This window comes from Vulpes vulpes, chromosome 14 (assembly GCF_048418805.1).
Source record: "Vulpes vulpes isolate BD-2025 chromosome 14, VulVul3, whole genome shotgun sequence".
In the NCBI taxonomy this organism is placed as follows: domain Eukaryota; kingdom Metazoa; phylum Chordata; class Mammalia; order Carnivora; family Canidae; genus Vulpes; species Vulpes vulpes.
Genome location: NC_132793.1, coordinates 47,582,539 through 47,604,809, shown reverse-complemented (window position 1 = coordinate 47,604,809; position 22,271 = coordinate 47,582,539). Strand labels below are relative to the sequence as shown.

General features: G+C 43.2%; 1 pseudogene; it reads right to left on the bottom strand.

The window, feature by feature from the left end:
• Positions 1 to 14,440: 14,440 nt before the first annotated feature.
• Positions 14,441 to 15,082, bottom strand: LOC112922627 (large ribosomal subunit protein uL1 pseudogene; annotated as a pseudogene).
• Positions 15,083 to 22,271: the final 7,189 nt, after the last annotated feature.

Sequence of the window (22,271 nt, the reverse complement as noted above, 5' to 3'; positions counted from 1 at the left end):
TCTCATGAATAAATAAATAAAATCTTAAAAAAAACATAGACATCACCTATGTTGGGCTGGTGAGACTGGGGAGCAACCTCCCAATAAGACCTCCTTGCTGCCCTACCCTAACTTAGCACACAAAGACCTGTAACCCTTGCCCTAATCGGAATGCCACCCTTCCCCCCATCTTCCCGCTGAAAACTCTTTATAGACCCCTCTGCAGTTTGCCTGGGCAGGACTTCCCTGACTCAAGCCCCTCTGGGTCATGGAACCTCACCTGGGGTGCTACCCATTAAAGCATGCTCAAACCTACTGCTTGGCTCTGCCGTTTTTAATTTCTCTGCCGTTCATTTGGGAAAAACCTAACAACCTACAATGGAGTATTTTGGCCATTTCTAAGCCTAGATTAGAGTTCAGCAGTATTAGGTACGTTCACATCCTCCTCACCACATTATCTTTCCATTCCATTCCATTCTTTTAATTTTAATTTTTATATTATTTTTAAATTTTATCTCCTTATTCATGAAAGACACAGAGGGAGAGAGGCAGAGACGCAGGTAGAGGGAGAAGCAGGCTCCCCACAGGGAACCCAACGTGGGACTCAATCCTAGGACCCCGGGATGATACCCCAGTGGAACAAAGGCAGACTCTCAACCGCTGAGCCACCCAGGCACTCCATACATACTTAATTTTTTAAAAGTTCATTCATTCATTCATTTTTTTTATCACCTCTAGACCCAACGTAGGGCTCAAACTCACGACCCTGACTGAAGTCAAGAGTTGAGTGCTCTTCTGACTGAGCTGGCCATGTGCTCCTTCCACTTCATTTTTTCAAGAACCCTGGGATCATGGTTCAGAGTCACCATTTGTCCAGTGAGGCCTCCCCACCCGCCATCCCTCCATATGGAGGTGACATATGTCAGGGTGGTTCATGTTTGTCCACCTTCCTTCCTCCTTTTAGTAGACAGAAGGTGTCTTGTGAAACAGCCAGTGACTATGTCGAATGAGACTGAGGCTTTCCCTTGGGAAGTGGGTGCAAGAGGAAGGACAGGTCTATGGAGAACAACTCAGTCCATTCAACAAGAAAACAGGAAAATCAGGCTTTTTAAGAACTAGGCAATGGGAATAGTTTAGCTTTGCTTCTTGCAGCAAGTGGCAACTCAGCAGAAACAACAGAACATTCCCAGAATGAATTGAGTTGCTGGAGCCAGCTTGAGCTTGCCCCACAATCTTCAGCACAAGCATACATATAAACACACACACACACACACACACACACACACACACACACACACATATCTGTCCTACCATTCCCAAATCCACTGGAGGGCTCAGGGTTGGGAGGAGATGGGGGATGGTGAGTGGCTGAAGGGAGGTTCAGGGTGATCCATTCCAGTGGGCCTCATTCAATCATTTCATTCAAATGCACAAGGCTGTCTGTTAAAGTCAGAGCCTGGGACTTCTCTCCATTGAATGGCTTTCTCCCCCAGCCCTCAGGTTGCAGCTTCCAAACTGCAAACTGCATGGGGAGGTAAGGGGAAACAGGATATCTGAAGAACTCACATTGTCTGGGGACCAAAAGAGTCCCCTCCTGGTTTTCTAACCCAGGAAACCCCAAAAAACCCTTTGGGAATCAATCCTGAATGTGAAAGATGACATCTCATTCTAATGCCTTCCAGGGGTGGGTGCATCTGGGAGGGCATGGCATGGTGTGGCCTGTTGAGTCTGAGGGGGACTTAAACACATGATGGTGGTGTCTTAAGTTTCAGAGGCCAAAAATGGGCATGGAGTAATAAGGGCAAAGGACTAAAGGGAGACCTGACAGGGAACAGTTCTGACTCCTCCACCCTGGGTGGCGTCTCTGGGACACCGTCCTTTCCAGAGTCTTTGGATTCGACCTCCTTCGTGGCCTTCCTTGTGTTGTGCCCAAGACTGTGAATCTGAGAAACCACCAAGGAGCCAACACCGATGGAAACACACGAGGGTTTATTTACAAGCTCGAGCTTGGGTCCAAGTATACTCGACACAGTGGAGCAGGGACTTGGACCCCGAGGTGGGTTTCAGCTTAGTTTTAAGGGCTGGTCTAGGGGACCTCCAGAAGGGCTGGAGGAATTTCTCAAGTTCTGTTTACATTCTGATATGGGGCTTTCAAGGGCATTGAGCTCTGTTCTTATTCTAATATGGGGCTTTCTAGGGCGTTAATCTGTAAGCTGTTTTATCCTGTAACTGAAGTAAGGTAAATTTCAGCTCATATTCACTAGGGCCTGGGATGGCTGGACTTGTGCTAACGCTGAACTTAAAGTGGAATGGCCTTAATTTTCTCCGCCTCTACACCTTGCTTCCTTCGGGGTGCTACCCCGCTCTCAGCTGCCATCTCAAGAAACGCCCTGGATAGGAGTGATGCCTTCGCAAGCTGTACACACTCTTGCTCGAGGATCCAGCCATCCCACTCCCTGGGATCAGTCCCGGGTGACCCAGAGGAGGTGAAAGTGGAGGGCCATAGCATCCCTAATCCTCTGCCTGTCTAGCTTGTCAAGGTCATCTCTACACCCATCAGGTGGTGCTGGCACTCGGGAGGCATGCCGATCATGTGTGGAGGCACATGCTCCTCCGACTGATGGAGCCACAGCCAGGTGCCCTGAAATATGTGTCCTTGAAAAACAAACATGAAGTCTTCACCTGTGACCTTTCTCCTGCTGAGCAGCCTTCTGCTCAGTTGCCCTCCAGGTGGAAGAAATTCCAGGAATGCACATAGCCAACTGAGGAAGGATTCCCTTGAAAGTGTGGAGGCTGAGAAAACTAAGGCCATTCCACCTTAAGTTCAGCGTTAACACAAGTACAGCCATCTCAGGCCCCTGTGAATAAGAGCTGAAATTTACCTTGCTTCAGTTACAGGAAAAAACAGCTTACAGCTTAACACACTAGAAAGTCCCATATTAGAATGAGAACAGAGCTCAAGCCAGTGGCAGGAAGCCCCATATTAGAGTGAGAACAGAGCTCAACACCCATGGTAGAAAGTTTCATATCAGAATGAGAACAGAGCTTAATGCCCTTGAAAGCCTCATATCAGAATGTAAACAGAATTTGAGAAATTCCTCCACCCCTTCTGGAGGTCCCCTAGACCAACCCATAAAACTAAAGTGGAACCCACCTCGGGGGTCCAAGTCCCTGCTCTGCTGTGTCGGGTATATTTGGACCCAAGCTCGAGCTTATAAATAAACCCTCGTGTGTTTCCATCGGTGTTGGCTCCTTGGTGGTTTCTCGAATACGTAATCCTGAGCACAACAAAAGAAAACCCTTCTTTTCAAGTTTCTGATGTTTGGTCAATGCTTTCAAACCACTAGACATCTAGCCTTCTGAGTCACATAACTTGCTTGATCTCTCTCTTGTGGGTGTCTCATCAGTAACTTTCATAGTGCTCAGTATGTAGGATTTACAGGGAACAGTTTTCATCTCGGGGTGGTGGAGGCTGTGAAGTGGGATCAGGATTCATATGGGTGAGAAGAAGGCCAAGAGAGAGGCTCAGAAATGAAACCCTTAAAAGCCCATGGCCAATTGGTGACGCTAACGTGATAAAGATTTATAACTCTTCACTGGCTCCTTCTGTGAGGAAAGTCAAACCTCTCGCCCAGCAGACAGAAGAGCCTGGGCAGTGGCAAGGTTGTGGGCTTCAGTGTGAGAACCAGACCCTTCTGGAGGGAACCTTTCAACATGACAGCCCTCACAGCTGAGGGAGGTTAGCAGCTAAGGCCAACCTCGGTGGGTGAGGGGCAAGGGCAGAAGCCAGGTACTTTTCAATGAGAAAGCAGATTTCCTGGCCTGTAGCTGACCACGATTCTGTCACTGGGGTGAGTTAGCACAACCTCTCCTCAATGGTTGTGGAGGTACATATTCCTTGTGACCTCCTGAACACTAAGGAACTAGAGTTCCTTGAGTGAAACTTTCAGTTAGCCCCTCCCAGGTGGGTGATAGGCTCTACTCCCACATTAGCCTTGAGATGCAATGGAACTGCCTGTCTTGGACCCTAAGCAGAAGCTTTCCTTAATGTCAGCTATCCACTGGCCTCTCCATGAATGGTTTTTGAACCCAGCTCCTTAGTAAGTTTGGAGGGGCCATGTAAGGTGCTGTCCACCTCTAGGGGAAATAAGCCTTCCTGGAATGCCCCTCTGACAAGCTTTTCACATCAGGGAAGTTTAAATTATATGTCTCAGCAGTGGTGCTGGTGTAAAGGAAAAGCAGTCTACTTATCTCTGAGGACAAATCTTTCTCTGAGGGAAGCTCTTCACTAGGCCTCTCACATAGGTGAAATGGACTCTACCCCCACAGCAGCTGCAAAGGATCAGTGGCAATTAGAAACTTGGGCTTTCCTAGCTGGCTAACCTCTACATCAAGGCAGTTCAAAACTATCTCAACAGCAGATTTGGAAGTGTGGTACATATGCGCTGGGTGCCTCAGGGACACCACAGTTCATTTAATGCAGGTTTTTACTAGCATCTTCGAAAAGAAGGTAGATCCCTTTCCACATATTTGCATATGGGCAGCAGAAGGTTGTATGCTTCACTTTGAGAGCCAATCCCTTAAGGAAAGGAAAAAAGGAAAAACAAAAAGAAAGCCAAGCCTTCCCAGAGGTACCCTTCAACAAGCACTCACCCTCAGGGAGCTTAACAGCTAACCCCACACATTGGTGTGTTGGCACAGTGGAAAAGCCAGGTACTTAACACTTAGAAAAAGCTTCCCTGGCCTACAGCTTGCAACTGGTCTAACACTGGAATGAGTTAGAACCTCTCTCAAATGTTGGTATGGAGGTGCAGGTACAAGATGTAGAAACTATGACACAGTGTTCTACAAAGGAAATTTCATCTAGCCTTTGTCTTTAGGGAGGTAGACCGTGGCTCAACAATGGACTGGAGGCCCGATGGAACTTGCTGTCTAGTACCCTGGGTTCGAGTGTCCTTTGAAGGCAGCTTTCCACTTGCCACTCAATTAAGTGGTTAGCAGCTACACAGTGTGTTTGGAGGGGAACTAAAATGCACTGAAAAACACACTTGGAGACAAGCCTTTCTAGAATGCACCTTCCCACTACCTTCTCACATCAGGGAATTGAAACTTAGTGTCCTCAGCTGTGTTGGAAGTGCAAAGGGAAAGCAGTCTACATATATTTGATGACAAAGCTTTCCCTGAGAGAAGCTCTGCACTGGGCCTCTCTTATAGGTGATTGATTGATTGATTGATTTTATTGGAGTTCAATTTGCCAACATATAGCATAACACCCAGTGCTCATCCCACCAAGTGCCCCCCTCAGTGCCCATCACCCAGTCACCCCAACACTCCGCCCACTCCCCTTCCACTACCCCTTGTTCATTTCCCAGAGTAGGTGTCTCTCATGTTTTGTCACCCTCACTGATATTTTCACTCATTTTCTCTCCTTTATTCCCTTTCACTAATTTTTATATTCCCCAAATGAATGAGATCATATAATGTGATATATGTATACAATGGAATATTACTCAGCCATTAGAAATGACAAATACCCACCATTTGCTTCGATGTGGAGGGACCTCGAGGGTATTGTGCTGAGAGAAATAAGTCAACTGGAAAAGGACAAACATTATATGGTCTTATAGGTGATGTAGACCTTACCTTCCTAGCAGCTGTGGAGGTGCTTTGGAAATGACCTGGCATTAATTCTGTGACTCAGGTACGGAGGCCAAGAAAATTAAGGCCATTCCACCTCAAGTTTAGCATTAGCACAAGTACAGCCATCTTAGGCCCCTGTGAATAAGAGCTGAACTTTACAAGAAAAACTGCAGAATGTCCTTGGCAGGGAATCCCATATCAGAAAGACAATAAAACTCAGAATGCCCTCGGCAGAGAATCCCATATCAGATCTTAAGAAACTCCCCCACCCTTTCCCCCATATTGGAATGGAAAAATTCCTCCACCCCTTCTGAAAATCCCCTAGACCCACCCATAAAAAACCCTGCTGTAACCCACTTCAGGGTCCAAGCCCCTGCACTGCTGTGTGGAGTATACTTGGACCCAAGCTTGAGCTTGTAAATAAACCTTCGTGCATTTGCATCGGTGTCAGCTCCTTGGTGGTTTCTCGGATTCGTAATCTTGGGCACAACATCAGGCATTCCTAGCCAGCCAGCTTCTCGATCAAGGAAGTTTAAACCTATATCTACAGCAGTTTGGGAAGCCTGGTATATATGGGCTGAAGGGCCTCTGGGAAGCCACAGATAATTAATTGTAGGTTTCCACTAGCCTCTTCAAAAAGAAGATAGACCCCTCTTCAAGGGTTGCTTACTGTCCGTGGAAAGGTGGTCTGCTTCACTTTGAAACCAGCCTTCTCAGATGTACCCTTCAATGAGCATTCATACCTGAGGAACCTTAGAAGCTAGCCCCACACTTTGGTGTGTTGGCTCAGTGGAAATGCCAGGTGTTTAACACTGAAAGAATATTTTCTGGCCTGCAGCTTACAACTAGCCTATCACCAGAATGATTTAGAACCTTCTAAAATTTTCATGTGGAGATGTAGTAACAAACCAATATTGTTAATTCTTAGACACTAGAGTTCTAGGGTTAGAGTCAGGGTCAGGGTCAGGCTTAGTGGTTTGGGTTAGGGTTAGGGGATGGGATTAGGGCCAGGGTGGGGGTTAGGGGTTAAACTTAGGGTCAGAGTCATGGTTAGGGTTAGGTTTTGGTCAAGGTCAGGGTCAGGGTCATGGTTAGGGTTAGGGTTAGGGTCACAGTTAGGGTAAGGGTCAGGGCCAGGTTAGAATGAGGGTCAGGGTCAGGGTTATGGTCAGGGTTAAGGTCAGGGTCAGGGTTAGGATTTGGTTTACGGTTAGGGTCAGGGTCAGGGTTGGGGTTAGGGTAAAGGGTTAGGGTTAGGGTTAGAGTTGGCATTTGGGTCAGTTGTATGTCTTAGGAGCTTGTGGTTTGTGCTTGGTTTTCTGTTAGTGATACATCTAGTATTATGGTTAAGGTTAGGATTAAGTTTAGAGTTATTATTTGTAGAGTATGAGTTTGTGTCTTGTGCATGTGCCTGACATCTGGGACTCCCAGTATCTTCAGTGGGTTAGTTTTTTTTTTAATTGTGCTTTTTTTGGTGTGTGTGTGTGGGTTCAATGGAAGTGGGTTAGTTTTAAGTGCTATATTCTGGTTGTTGTTTTGAAGAAGGCCTGGCTCTAATTCAGAGGCCTCTCCAGAGAATCCCACTCCAAGCCTCTGCTAGGGTGAGAATAGACATGGCAGGAATCTCCTAAGCTGAGACAAGGAGGATATTTGTGGCTCTAAGTACTCTTTATATGGATATTCAATTTACTTTCTGTTTTTATATGTATGTGTGCACCTTTGTCATTAATACTAACAGTTATTTTTAAAGTTTTATTTCAATTCCTGTTTGTTAACACAGTATAATATTAGTTTCAGTTGTACAACATAGTGATTCAACACTTGGATACAATGCCTAGTACTCATCACAGGTGCCCTCCTTCATCCCCATCTCCTGTTTTCCCCATCTCCCCTCACCTTCCTCAGGTTTTTATTAGTTTATTTTCTATGGTTAAGAGTGTGTTTCTTGGTTTGCTTCCCTCATCCCCCCTCCCCTTTGCCAATTTGCTGGTTTCTTAAAATCCACATATGAATGCAATTGTATGGTTATTTGTCTTTCTCTGACTGACTTATTTCAGTTAGCATAATTCTTTTTATGTTGTAAATGGCATCGTTTCATCCTTTCTGATAATTGAGTGATATTCCAATGTGTATATTTACCACATCTCCTTTATCCATTCATCTGTTGATGTTTCCATAGTTTGGCTATTGTTGATAAATGCTGCTATAAACATTGAGATGTATGTACCCCTTCGAATCTGTACTTTTGTATCATCTGGGTAAATACCAATTGTGCAGTTCCTGAATCATAGGGTAATTCTATTACTGACTTCTTGAGGAACCTCCATACTGTTTTCCACAGTGGCTGCACCTGTTTGTATTCCCACCAGCAGTGTAAGAGGGTTCCCCTTTCTCCCTATCCTCACCAATACCCATTGTTTCTTGTGGGTTTTTTTAATAATAAATTTATTTTTTATTGGTATTCAATTTGCCAACATACAGAATAACACCCAGTGCTCATCCTGTCAAGTGCCCCCCTCAGTGCCTGTCACCCATTCACCCCCACCCCCCACCCTCCTCCCCTTCCACCACCCCTATTTCATTTCCCAGAGTTACGAGTCTTCATGTTCTGTTAATTTTAGCCATTATGACAGATGTCAGGTGATATCTCCTTGTGGTTTTGATTTGCATTTCCCTGATGATGGGTGATGTTGAGTGTCTTTCCATGTGTCTGGTGGCCATCTGGATGTCTTGTTAGAGACAATGTCCATTCATGTCTTCTGCCCATTTTCTTTTTTTTTTTTTTCTGCCCATTTTCAATTGGATAATTTGTGTTTTGGATGTTGAGATTTCTATTTTGGATACTAACTCTGTATTGGATTTGTCATTTACAAATATTTTCTCTCATTTTGTATGTTGCCTTTTAGCTTTAGTTGTTTCCTTCACTTGCAGAACCTTTTTATATTGATGAAGTCCCAATAGTTTCTTTTGCTTTTGTTTTCCTTGCCTCAGAGGCATATCTAGAAAGAAGATCCTATAGCCAAGTCAAAACATTACTGCCAATCTTTTCTTCTTTTTATGGTTTCAGGTCTCACATTCAGATTTAAATCCATTTTGAATTTATTTTTTATATATGATGTAAGTGGGATCCCTGGGTGGCGCAGCGGTTTGGCGCCTGCCTTTGGCTCAGGGAGCAATCCTGGAAACTCGGGATCGAATCCCACATCGGGCTCCCGGTGCATGGAGCCTGCTTCTCCCTCTGCCTATGTCTCTGCCTCTCTCTCTCTCTCACTGTGTGCCTATCATAAATAAAAAAAAAAAGATGTAAGAAAGTGGTCCAAATTCATTCTTCTGCATATAGCTGTAGTTTTCCCAACACCATTTGCTGAAGAAACTGTCTTTTAACCATTGGATAGTCTTTCCTGCTTTGCTGAGGAGTAATTGAACATACTTACTGGTTCATATCTCATTTCAGTTTTCCATTCTGTTCTATTGATCTACGTGTCTCCTTTTTGTGCCTGCACCATACTCTTCTGATCACTAGAGCTCTGTGATATAATTTGAAGTCTGAAACTGTGATGCCCCCAGCTTTGGTTTTCTTTTTCAACACTACTTTGGCTATTTTCAGTCTTTCGTGGTTCCATACCAATTTTAGGATTCTTTGTTCCAGCTCTGTGAAAAATGCTATTGCTATGTTGACAAGGATTGAATTAAATGTGTAGATTGTTTTGAGTAGTATAACCTTTTAAAACAATATTTGGTCTAATCCATGAGCATGAAATGTCTTTCCATTTTGTTTGTGTCATCTTCAATTTCTTTCATCAATGTTCTATAGTATTTACAGTACAGGCCGTTCACCTCATTAGTTAGGCTTAATCCTACATGTCTTATTGTTTTTGGTGTTAGTATAAATGGAATTGATTCCATAATTTTTCTTTCTGCTGTCTCATTGTTACATAGAAATGCATCATATCAGTGTGGTACTGGCACAAAAACAGACACATAGATCAATGGAACAGAATAGAGAACCCAGAAGTGGACCCTGAAATGTATGGTCATCTAATATTCGATAAAGGAGGAAAGACTATCCATTGGAAGAAAGACAGTCTCTTCAATAAATGGTGTTGGGAAAATTGGACATCCACATGCAGAAGAATGAAACTGGACCACTCTCTTTCACCATACACAAAGATAAACTCAAAATGGATGAGAGTTCTAAATGTGAGACAAGAGTCCATCAAAATCATAGAAGAGAACACAGGCAACACCCTTTTTGAACTCGGCCACAGTAACTTCTTGCAAGATACATCCACGAAGGCAAAAGAAACAAAAGCAAAAATGAACTATTGGGACTTCATCAAGATAAGAAGCTTTTGCACAGCAAAGGATACAGTCAACAAAACTCAAAGACAACCTACAGAATGGGAGAAGATATTTGCAAATGACATATCAGATAAAGGGCTAGTTTCCAAAATCTATAAAGAACTTATTAAACCCAACACCAAAGAAACAAACAATCCAATCATGAAATGGGTAAAAGACATGAACAGAAATCTCACAGAGGAAGACATGGACATGGCCAACATGCACATGAGAAAATGCTCTGCATCACTTGCCATCGGGGAAATACAAATCAAAACCACAATGAGATCCCACCTCACACCAGTGAGAATGGGGAAAATTAACAAGGCAGGAAACAACAAATGTTGGAGAGGATGCGGAGAAAAGGGAACCCTCTTACACTGTTGGTGGGAATGTGAACTGGTGCAGCCACTCTGGAAAACTCTGTGGAGGTTCCTCAAAGAGTTAAAAATAGACCTGCCCTATGACCCAGCAATTGCACTGTTGGGAATTTACCCCAAAGATTCAGATGCAGTGAAACGCTGGGACGCCTGCACCCCGATGTTTCTAGCAGCAATGTCCACAATAACCAAACTGTGGAAGGAGCCTCGGTGTCCATCGAAAGATGAATGGATAAAGAAGATGTGGTTTATGTATACAATGGAATATTACTCAGCAATTAGAAACGACAAATACCCACCATTTGCTTCAACGTGGATGGAACTGGAGGGTATTATGCTGAGTGAAATAAGACAATCGGAGAAGGACAAACAGTGTATGTTCTCATTCATTTGGGGAATATAAATAATAGTGAAAGGGAATATAAAGGAAGGGAGAAGAAATGTGTGGGAAATATCAGGAAGGGAGACAGAACATAAAGACTCCTAACTCTGGGAAACGATCTAGGGGTGGTGGAAGGGGAGGGGGGTGGGTGTTGGAGGGGAATGGGTGACGGGCACTGAGGCGGACACTTGACGGGATGAGCACTGGGTGTTTTTCTGTATGTTGGTAAACTGAACACCAATAAAAATTAATTTAAAAAAAAAGAAATGCATCATATTTCTGCACATTAGTTTTATATCCTGCAACTCTTCCAAATTCATATTTGACTTCTAGCAATTTTTTTGGTGGAGTCTTTTGGGTTTTCTACATTGAGTATCATGTGGTCTGCAAATAGTGAAAGTTCTTCCTTGCCTATTTGGATCCCTTTTATCTCTTTGTTTTCTGGTTACTGAGGCCAAGACTTCTAGTTAAATTGGAATGGTGAGAGTGGACATCCTTGTCTTGTTTCTGAGTGTAGGGGAAAGGCTCTCAGTTTTTCCCCACCAAGCATGATATTGGCTGTGGATCTTTGGTATATGGCCTTTATGATCCTGTGGTATGTTCTTTCTATCCCTATCTTGCTGAGAGGTTTTTTTTTTTTTTAAAGAAATAATGCTATATTTTGTTGAATGCTTATTCTGCATCTATTGGCATATCATATGGTTCTTATTCTTTCTTTTATTAATGTGGCATATCATTGATTTGTGAATGTTGAATCACCCTTGCAATCCAGTAATAAATCCCACTAGATTGTGGTGAATAATTCTTTAATGTACTGCTGAATTTTATTTGCTAGTATTTTCCTGAGAATTTTTACATCCATGTTCATTAGGGGTATTTGTCTGTAAAAAGTGGCGTCCTTGTCCGGTTTTGGGATCAAGGTAATGCTGGCCTCAAAGAACGAGTTTGGAAGTTTTCCTTCCATTTCTATTTTTGGGAAACGTTTGAGAATAATAGGTATTAACTTTTCTTTAAATGTCCAGTAGAATTGCCCTGGGAAGCCATCCAGCCCTGGGAGAGTTTTTTTTTTTAAGATTTTTTTTATGTATTCATGAGAGTCACACACAGAGAGAGGCAGAGACAGAGGTAGAAACAGACTCCCTGAGGGGAGCCCAATGCAGTACTCAATCCTAGGACCTGGGATCCTGATGAGAGCTGAAGGCAGACACTCAACCACTGAGACACCCAGGTGCCCTGTTTTGATTGCTGAATCAGTTTCTTTGCTAGTTATGGGTCTGTTCACATTTTCTATTTCTTCCTGTCTTAGTTTTGGTAGTTTGTACATTTTTGGAGATTTGTCCATTTCTTCCAGATCTCCCAGTTTGTTGCCATATGCTTTTTCATAGTGTTCTCTTATAGTTGTTTTATTTTTGTGGTGTTGATGCTGATCGCTCCTCTTTCATTTGTGATTTTATTTTTTGGGGGCCTTTCTCCTTTTGATAAGTCTGGCTAGGGTTTTATCAATTTTATTAACTATTTTGAAGAACGAGCTCTTAGTTTCATTATTCCATTCTATTGTTTTGTTGTTGTTTCTGTATCATTTATTTCTACTCTAATCCTAATTATTTCCCTTCTTCTGCAGGCTTTAGGCTTTGTTTGCTCTTCCTTTTCTAGCTCCTTTAGGTGTAGGGTTAAGTTGTATCTTTGAGACCTGTTTCTTGAGGTAGGCCTGTATTGCTATGTACTTCCCTCTTAGGACTGCCTTTGCTACATCCCAGAAGTTTGGACAAACACGTTTTCATTTTCATTTGTTTCCATATACTTAAAAAATTTCTTCTTTAATTTCCTGGTTGCCCCATTCATTCTTTTTTTGATATAATAAATTTATTTTTTATTGGTGTTCAATTTGCCAACATACAGAATAACACCCAGTGCTCATCCCGTCAAGGGCCCCCCTCAGTGCCTGTCACCCATTCACCCCGACCCCCGCCCTCCACCCCTTCCACCACCCCTAGTTCATTTCCCAGAGTTAGCAGTCTTTATGTACTGTCTCCCTTTCTGATATTTCCCACACATTTCTTCTCCCTTCCCTTATATTCCCTTTCACTATTATTTATATTCCCCAAATGGATGAGAACATATAATGTTTGTCCTTCTCCAATTGACTTACTTCACTCAGCATAATACCCTCCAGTTCCATCCACGTTGAAGCAAATGGTGGGTATTTGTCGTTTCTAATGACTGAGGAATATTCCATTGTATACATAAACCACATCTTCTTTATCCAATCATCTTTCGATGGACACTGAGGCTCCTTCCACAGTTTGGCTATTGTGTACATTGCTTCTAGAAACATCGGGGTGCAAGTGTCTTGGCGTTTCATTGCATCTGAATCTTTGGGGTAAATCCCCAACAGTGCAATTGCTGGGTCATAGGGCAGGTCTATTTTTAACTCTTTGAGGAACCTCCACACAGTTTTCCAGAGTGGCTGCACCAGTTCACATTCCCACCAACAGTGTAAGAGGGTTCCCTTTTCTCCACATCCTCTCCAACATTTGTGGTTTCCTGCCTTGTTAATTTTCCCCATTCTCACTGGTGTGAGGTGGGATCTCATTGTGGTTTTGATTTGTATTTCCCTGATGGCAAGTGATGCAGAGCATTTTCACATGTGCATGTTGGCCATGTCCATGTCTTCCTCTGTGAGATTTCTGTTCATGTCTTTTACCCATTTCATGATTGGATTGTTTGTTTCTTTGGTGTTGGGTTTAATAAGTTCTTTATAGATCTGGGAAACTAGCCCTTTATCTGATATGTCATTTGTAAATATCTTCTTCCATTCTGTAGATTGTCTTTTAGTTTGGTGACTGTATCCCTTGCTGTGCAAAAGCTTCTTATCTTGATGAAGTCCCAATAGTTCATTTTTGCTTTTGTTTCTTTTGCCTTCGTGGATGTAACTTGCAAGAAGTTACTGTGGCCGAGTTCAAAAAGGGTGTTGCCTGTGTTCTCCGCTAGGATTTTGATGGAATCTTGTCTCACATTTAGATCTTTCATCCATTTTGAGTTTATCTTTGTGTATGGTGAAAGAGAGTGGTCTAGTTTCATTCTTCTGCATGTGGATGTACAATTTTCCCAGCACCATTTATTGAAGAGACTGTCTTCTTTCCAGTGGATAGTCTTTCCTCCTTTGTGAAATATTAGTTGACCATACAGTTCAGGGTCCACTTCTGGATTATCTATTCTGTTCCATTTATCTATGTGTCTGTTTTTGTGCCAGTACCACACTGTCTTGATGACCACAGCTTTGAAATCTGGCATTGTGATGCCCCCAGATATGGTTTTCTTTTTTCAAATTCCCCTGGCTATTTGGGTTCCACACAAATCTTAAAATAATTTATTCTAACACTCTGAAGAAATCTGGCATTGTGATGCCCCCAGATATGGTTTTCTTTTTTCAAATTCCCCTGGCTATTTGGGTTCCACACAAATCTTAAAATAATTTATTCTAACACTCTGAAGAAAGTCCATGGTATTTTGATAGGGATTGCATTAAATGTGTAAAGTGCCCTGGGTAACATTGACATTTTCACAATATTAATTCTTCCAATCCTGGAGCATGGAATATTTTTCCATCTCTTTGTGTCTTCCTCAGTTTCTTTTAGAAGTGCTCTATAGTTTTTAGGATATAGACCTTAACCCTCCCCCCTTTTTTTAATGGTAGCACTAGGATTTATAAACTTTCTTAGTAAAGGCGCTAGGGCTTGCCAGTGGTGCTCTTGATATATAAAGCCTGGACATTCTGCCAATTCTGCTTGAGCAATGACACTAGGAAATTGATGGCTAAGAGAATGTTGTACAGAAGCTCATCACCTGTCACCTTCATGTGGCCAACAGCCACTGCCAGACATAGCACCTTCTTCATCTGGAATTTGATGGTGGACTTCACTTCATCCACTTTGGCCACCATCTTACATTGTGGGTCAACAAGGAAGGGACCTTGCCAGCTTTATTCAGGCCAGGACCCAGGATTTGTGGGATCTGCTTGATCAGAGATTATGAAGCCAAAAAGGCATCATACTTCTTGGCCAACTTCTTGACTAGTTTTTTATTCTTTTTGTGTTTCTTCAGCACCTCAATGTCCATGTGGGGAACACCCACAGCATGGCCTCATCACAGTGCTGCTGCCCCCCTCAAAACACACACAGAGAACTTGGGGTGGGGGGTGGACGGTGCTTGAGAAGCATTTGTCCTTCTAAGGATCATAGTTCTTCAGGCTGATCTGCAGCTCTACCGTATCCAGAAACTTCCAGCTCTTGCGCTGGTTCCTGTGCAGGACCCCCTGCACTGCCTCTTACAGGGTGTCGTGGGAGACTTTGCAGCTCATGGTACCTTGTGCCACAGTAACCGGAAAAGAGCTTCTTTTCCTTTTTCTTATCTGTCAACCTTCCACACTTCTGCTGCCACCTCTGCCTGTTCCTTCATCTTGGTCTCCTGTTTTTTCCTCCGCCAATACAGGCTTCATATGTGGGTGACTCTCAGCCATCTGAAAGAGGTGGAGGCACAGGGAGTAGGTTAGGCATCGGTTCTGGTGCTTGTGCTTGGGGAAGAGGAGTGGATTTCAGTTTTCTGGTGTCTACATGGCCTGCTTTCCCCCTCTTCCTCATGATTTTGACTATTGGGAAGTGGGGTGTGGGGTTACATGTGAAAAATTTTTGTCCATCCTGATTTCTCTGGACCACCTCTTAGGTCCCATTCTGTGAGGCTTCGTTATGATGGGATAACCTAGAAGTCCGAATGTAGGGAATTTCTTTTTTCCTTTTTCTTTTTTCTTTTCTTTCTTTTTTAAAAAAAAAAATTACTTATTTATTTGTGTGGGTGGGGGGGCTGACACCCAGGCAGAGGGAGAAGCAGTCTCCATGCAAGGAGACCAATATGGGACTTGATCCCAGATTCTGGGACCATGCCCAGAGCCAAAGGCAGATTCTCAATCGCTGAGCCACACAGGTGTCCCAAAAGTAGGGAATTTCATACCAGAAATGGGAACTTGTAAAACATTGGGGCTCGTCCTTAACTTTTTGAACTGTACAGTGCCCGATTTTTTTAATAATAAATTTATTTTTTATTGGTGTTCAATTTGCCAACATACAGAATAACACCCAGTGCTCATTATGTCAAGTTCCCCCCCTCACTGGCTGCCACCCATTCTGAAGGTGGTCTTTCAGTTTTGTTGACTGTATCCCTTGCTGTGCAAAAGCTTCTTATCTTGTTGAAGTCCAAATAGTTCATTTTTGCTTTTGTTTCTTTTGCCTTCGTGGATGTATCTTGCAAGAAGTTACTGTGGCCAAGTTCAAAAAGGGTGTTGCCCGTGTTCTCCTCGAGGATTTTGGTGGAATCTTGTCTCACATTTAGATCTTTCATCCATTTTGAGTTTATCTTCGTGTATGGTGAAAGAGAGTGGTCTAGTTTCATTCTTCTGCATGTGGATGTCCAATTTTCCCAGTACCATTTGATGAAGAGACTGTCTTTCTTCCAATGGATAGTCTTCCCCCTTTATCGAATATTAGTTGACCATAAAGTTCAGGGTCTACTTCTGGGTTTTCGATTCTCTTCCACTGATTTATGTGTCTGCTTTTTTGTGCCAGTACCACACTGTCTTGATGACCACAGCTTTGTAGTACAACCTGAAATCTGGCATTGTGATGCCCCCAGCTATGGTTTTCTTTTTTAAAATTCCCCTGGCTATTCGGGTTCTTTTCTGATTCCACACAAATCTTAAAATAATTTGTTCTAACTCTCTGAAGAAAGTCCATGGTATTCTGATAGGGATTGCATTAAACGTGTAAATTGCCCTGGGTACAATTGACATTTTTACAATATTAGTTTTGCTAATCCAGGAGCATGGAATATTTTTCCATCTCTTTGTGTCTTCCTCAATTTCTTTCAGAAGTGTTCTATAGTTTTTAGGGTATAGGTCCTTTACCTCTTTGGTTAGCTTTATTCCTAGGTATCTTATGCTTTTGGGTGCAATTGTAAATGGGATTGACTCCTTAATTTTCTTTCTTCAGTCTCATTGTTAGTGTATAGAAATGCCATTGATTTCTGGGCATTGATTTTGTATCCTGCCATGCTACCAAATTGCTGTATGAGTTCTAGCAATCTTGGGGTGGAGGCTTTTGGGTTTTCTATGTAGAGTATCATGTCATCGGCGAAGAGGGAGAGTTTGACTTCTTCTTTGCCAATTTGAATGCCTTTAATGTCTTTTTGTTGTCTGATTGCTGAGGATAGGACTTCCAGTACTATGTTGAATAGCAGTGGTGAGAGTGGACATCACTGTCTGGTTCCTGATCTTAGGGGAAAGGCTCCCAGTGCTTCCCCAGTGAGAATGATATTTGCTGTGGCTTTTCGTAGATGGCTTTTAAGATGTCGAGGAAAGTTCCCTCTATCCCTACGCTCTGAAGAGTTTTGATCAGGAATGGATGCTGTATTTTGTCAAATGCTTTCTTTGCATCTAATGAGAGGATCATATGGTTCTTGGGTTTTCTCTTGCTGATATGATGAAACACATTGATTGTTTTACAAGTGTTGAACCAGCCTTGTGTCACAGGGATAAATCCTACTTGGTCATGGTGAATAATATTCTTAATGTACTCTTGGATCCGATTGGCTAGTATCTTGTTGAGAATTTTTGCATCCATGCTCATCAGGGATATTGGTCTATAATTCTCCTTTTTGGTGGGGTCTTTGTCTGGTTTCGGAATTAAGGTGATGCTGGCCTCATAGAACGAATTTGGAAGTACTCCATCACTTTCTATGTTTCCAAACAGCTTTAGTAGAATAAGTATGGTTTCTCCTTTAAACGTTTGATAGAATTCCCCAGGGAAGCCATGTGGCCCTGGACTTTTGTGTCTTGGGAGGTTTTTGATGACTGCTTCAATTTCCTCACTGGTTATTGGCCTGTTCGGCTTTTCTATTTCTTCCTGTTCCAGTTTTAGTAGTTTGTGGCTTTCCAGGAATGCGTCCATTTCTTCTAGATTGCCTAAATTATTGGCGTATAGCTGTTCATAATATGTTTTTAAAATCGTTTGTATTTCCTTGGTGTTGGTAGGATCTCTCCTTTCTCATTCATGATTTTATTAATTTGAGTCTTCTCGCTCTTCTTTTTAATAAGGCTGGCTAATGGTTTATCTATCTTATTAATTTTTTCAAAGAACCAACTCCTGGTTCTGTTGTTCTGTTCCACAGTTCTTCTGGTCTCGATTTCGTTGAGTTCTGCTTGAATCTTAATTAACTCTCTTCTTCTGCTGGGTGTAGGATCTATCTGCTGTTTTTTCTCTAGCTCCTTTATGTGTAAGGTTAGCTTTTGTATTTGAGCTCTTTCCAGTTTTTGAAGGGATGCTTGTATTGCAATGTATTTCCCCCTCAGGAGTGCTTTTGCTGCGTCCCAAAGATTTTGAACGGTTGTGTCTTCATTCTCATTAGTTTCCATGTATCTTTTTAATTCTTCCTTAATTTCCTGGTTGATCCTTTCATCTTTTAGCAGGATGGTCCTTAACCTCCATGTGTTTGAGGTCCTTCCAAACTTCTTGTTTTGATTTCAAGGCATTATGGTCTGAGAATATATAAGGGATGATCCCAATCTTTTGGTATCAGTTCAGACCCGATTTGTGACCCAGTATGTGGTCTATTCTGGAGAAAGTTCCATGTGCACTTGAGAAGAATGTGTATTAGGCAGAGTTTGGATATAAACTTCTGTAGATATCTGTGAAATCCATCTGGTCCAGTGTATCATTTAAAGCTCTGGATTCCTTGGAGATGTTGTGCTTAGAAGACCTATCGAGTATAGAAAGAGCTAGATTGAAGTCACCAAATATAAGTGTATTATTATCTAAGTATTTCTTGACTTTGGTTATTAATTGACTTAAATATTTGGGAGCTCCCACATTCGGGGAATATATATTGAGGATTGTTAAGTCCTCTTGTTGGATAGATCCTTTGAGTATGAGATAGTGTCCCTCTTCATCTCTCACTACAGTCTTCGGGGAATATTTTAGGATATCTGAGGTGAGGATGGCTACCCCTGCTTTCTTTTAAGGACCATTTGAATGGTAAATGGTTCTCCAACCTTTTATTTTCAGGTTGAAGGTGTCCTTCTGTCTAAAATGAGTCTCTTGTAGACAGCAAATAGATGGGTCCTGCTTTTTTATCCAGTCTGAAACCCTGAGCCTTTTGATGGGGTCATTAATCCTGTTCACGTTCAGAGTTACTATTGAAAGATATGAGTTTAGTGTCATCATGATATTCATTCAGTCCTTGTTTTTGTGGATTGTTCCACTGAACTTCTTCTTAAAGGGAAATTTTAAGAGTCCCCCTTAAAATTTCTTGCAGAACTGGTTTGGAGGTCACATATACTTTCAGTTCCTGCCTGTCTTGGAAGCTCTTGATCTCTCCTTCCATTTTGAATGAAAGCCTTGCTGGATAAAGTATTCTTGGTTGCATGTTCTTCTCAACTCTTAGGACCCTGAATATATCCTGCCAGCCCTTTCTGGCCTGCTGGTCTCTGTGGAGAGGTCTGCTGTTACCCTAATACTCCTCCCCATAAAAGTCAGGGATTTCTTGTCTCTTGCTGCTTTAAGGATCTTCTCTTTATCTTTGGAATTTGCAAGCTTCACTATTAAATGTCGAGGTGTTGAATGGTTTTTATTGATTTTAGGGGGGGGTGAATCTCTCTATTTCCTGGATCTGAATGCCTGTTTCCCTTCCCAGATTAGGAAAGTTTTCAGCTAGGATTTGTTCAAATACATATTCTGGCCCTCTGGCCCTTTCTGCGCCCTCGGGAACCCCAATTAAATGTAGGTTTTTCTTCCTCAGGCTGTCGTTTATTTCCCTTAATCTATCCTCATGGTCTTTTATTTATTTTTTTTTTCTCATGGTCTTTTAATTGTTTGTCTCTTTTTTCCTCAGTTTCCCTCTTTGCCATCAACTTGTCTTCTATGTCACTCACTCATTCTTCCACCTTGTTAACCCTCGTTGTTAGGACTTCTAGTTTGGATTGCATCTCATTCAATGGATTTTTAATTTCTGCCTGATTGGATCTAAATTCTGCAGTCATGAAGTCTCTTGAGTCCTTTATGCTTTTTTTCTAGAGCCACCAGTAACTGTATAATAGTGCTTCTGAATTGGTTTTCTGACATTGAATTGTAATCCAGATTTTGTAACTCTGTGGGAGAGAGGACTGTTTCTGATTCTTTCTTTTGAGGTGAGATTTTCCTTCTAGTCATTTTGCTCAGGGCAGAGTGGCCAAAAACAAGTTGTATTGGGAAAAGGAGAAAAAGAGAGGAAAGAAGGAAAGCAAAGAGAAAGAGAAAAAAAAAAAGGAAGAACTAAAAGAAAAAAAAGAAGAAAAAGAGAAAGAAAAAGAAAGAAAGGGAAAAAAAGGGTGGGGGAAGCAAACAGAAATCAAAAAGAAAACAAAACCCACGGGGGAGTATCTTCCGATTCTGTATACTTTAAGTCCCTTGACTTCTCCTGGAACTAGTCCGTCTAGTTGGTCTTCTGGGGAGGGGCCTGTTGTGTTGATTTTCAGGTGTTAGCACTTGGGGGAGCTGCTCTGCCCCTGCCTGGTGCAGGGCTCAGGGGGGGTTGTTCACCCCGTGAGGCCCCAGGAGGAACAACCGCAGTGGCGGGGCCAGCTCTGCAGCCCTGGAGTCAGCCCCCGCAGTAGCTCCGGGGCTCTCCGTGTGCAGGGCCTGGAGGCTCCGGGCGGGGCCGCTGATCTGCTCAGCTCGGGGCAGGAGTGTCCTCGCTGTCCTGGGCCCTCCCGGCCTCTGCCTGTCCCGGGGGAGGCCGGATCCTGGGCTGTCTCCCGGCGCCCTGTGCTCCGGGGCCTGCGCTGTTGGATTCGCGCTCCCGCCCGCAGCCCCCTCCGCGGAGCCGCCGCCCGAGCCCCTCCGAGCTGCTCCGGGTCCCGCCGTGCGCACTGCAGCCCTTAGGGAGCTCGGCGCATCTCCCCCCGGCGCAGGTGCCTGTTAGTGTCCTGGGGAGCCCGAGGGCATCCCCGCCCTCCTGGGTCCTGCTCCACCTCCCTGCGGGCCCCTTTCCCCCCGGGAAGGTTGGTGCAGCTCCTGCTTCTCCGGGACGGGGCTCTCCTGTCCTGGGGACACTCGCCCCGGCCTCAGCCCGGCTCCTCGCGGGCCCCTCCCCCTTGGAGGCCTTTTGTTTCTTTATTTCTTTTTCCCCGTCTTCCTACCTTGATAGAAGCGCAAACTCTTCTCACTGTAGCATTCCAGCTGGTCTCTCTCTAAATCTCAGGCTGAATTCGTAGATTTTCAGGATGATTTGAAGGTTATCTAGGTAATGTGGTGGGGACAGGTGACTTGGGGACCCTACTCCAGCCATCTTGCCCCTCTTCTAGTGCCCGATTTTTACCCGCATATGCCTTTGAACTCATGACCTGGAGTTTCTTTACAAACGGATGTTAGCAATAGCATCGGGAGGCAAAGGAAACCTCTCTTACATATTACACATAGGGACACAAAGACACAAACAAGATGCCAATGAATTCTAGCCTTTGTCTCACTCCTAATTGTGGAGAGGTCATGAAAGACCCGATATTCCAATCTCCCCTATTTATGCAAACTACTCTCGTTGCCAGGTAGCACGACCATGTCTGGATCCTATCCATCGCTTGTTTTCACTTTCCCATCACAACAATAGCCATACTGTGGAAGGAGCCTCGGTGTCCATCGAAAGATGAATGGATAAAGAAGATGTGGTCTGTGTATACAATGGAATATAACTAAGCCATTAGAAATGACAAATACCCACCATTTGCTTCGACGTGGATGGAACTGGAGGGTATTATGCTGAGTGAAATAAGTCAATCAGAGAAGGACAAACATTATATGGTCTCATTCATTTGGGGAATATAAATAATAGTGAAAGGGAATAGAGGGGAAGGGAGAAGAAATGGGTAGGAAATATTAGAAAGGGAGACAGAACATGGAAACCTCTGAACTCTGGGAAACCAAAGAGGGGAGGTGGAAGGGGAGGTGGGTGGGGGTGGGGGTGACTGGGTAGCGGGCACTGAGTGGGGCACTTGACGGGATGAGCATTGGGTGTTATTCTGTATGTTGGCAAATTGAACACCAATAAAAAATAAATTTATTATTAAAAAATAAAAAATATTATTTTATTTATTCATGAGACAGAGAGAGAGAGAGAGAGAGGCAGAGACACAGGCAGAGGGAGAAGCAGGCTCCATGCAGGAAGCCCAATATGGGACTCGATCCTGGGACCCCGGGGTCACCCTCTAAGTCAAGGGCAGACGCTCAACCGCTGAGCCCCCCCAGGTGTCCCTCGGCAGATTCTTTGTGGTGAGAGGCAGATGGAGATAATGGACACCAACATGATGCAGTATCATTTGTTGAAATAAACATCTTTGTTTCATTGAATTGTTTTTGCACTTTAGTAAAAAATCAGTTGGCCAAAAACAAACAAACAAACAAAAACAAAAAAGAACTATTGGCACTTCATCAAGATAAAAAGCTTCTGCATAGCAAAAGAAACAGTCAACA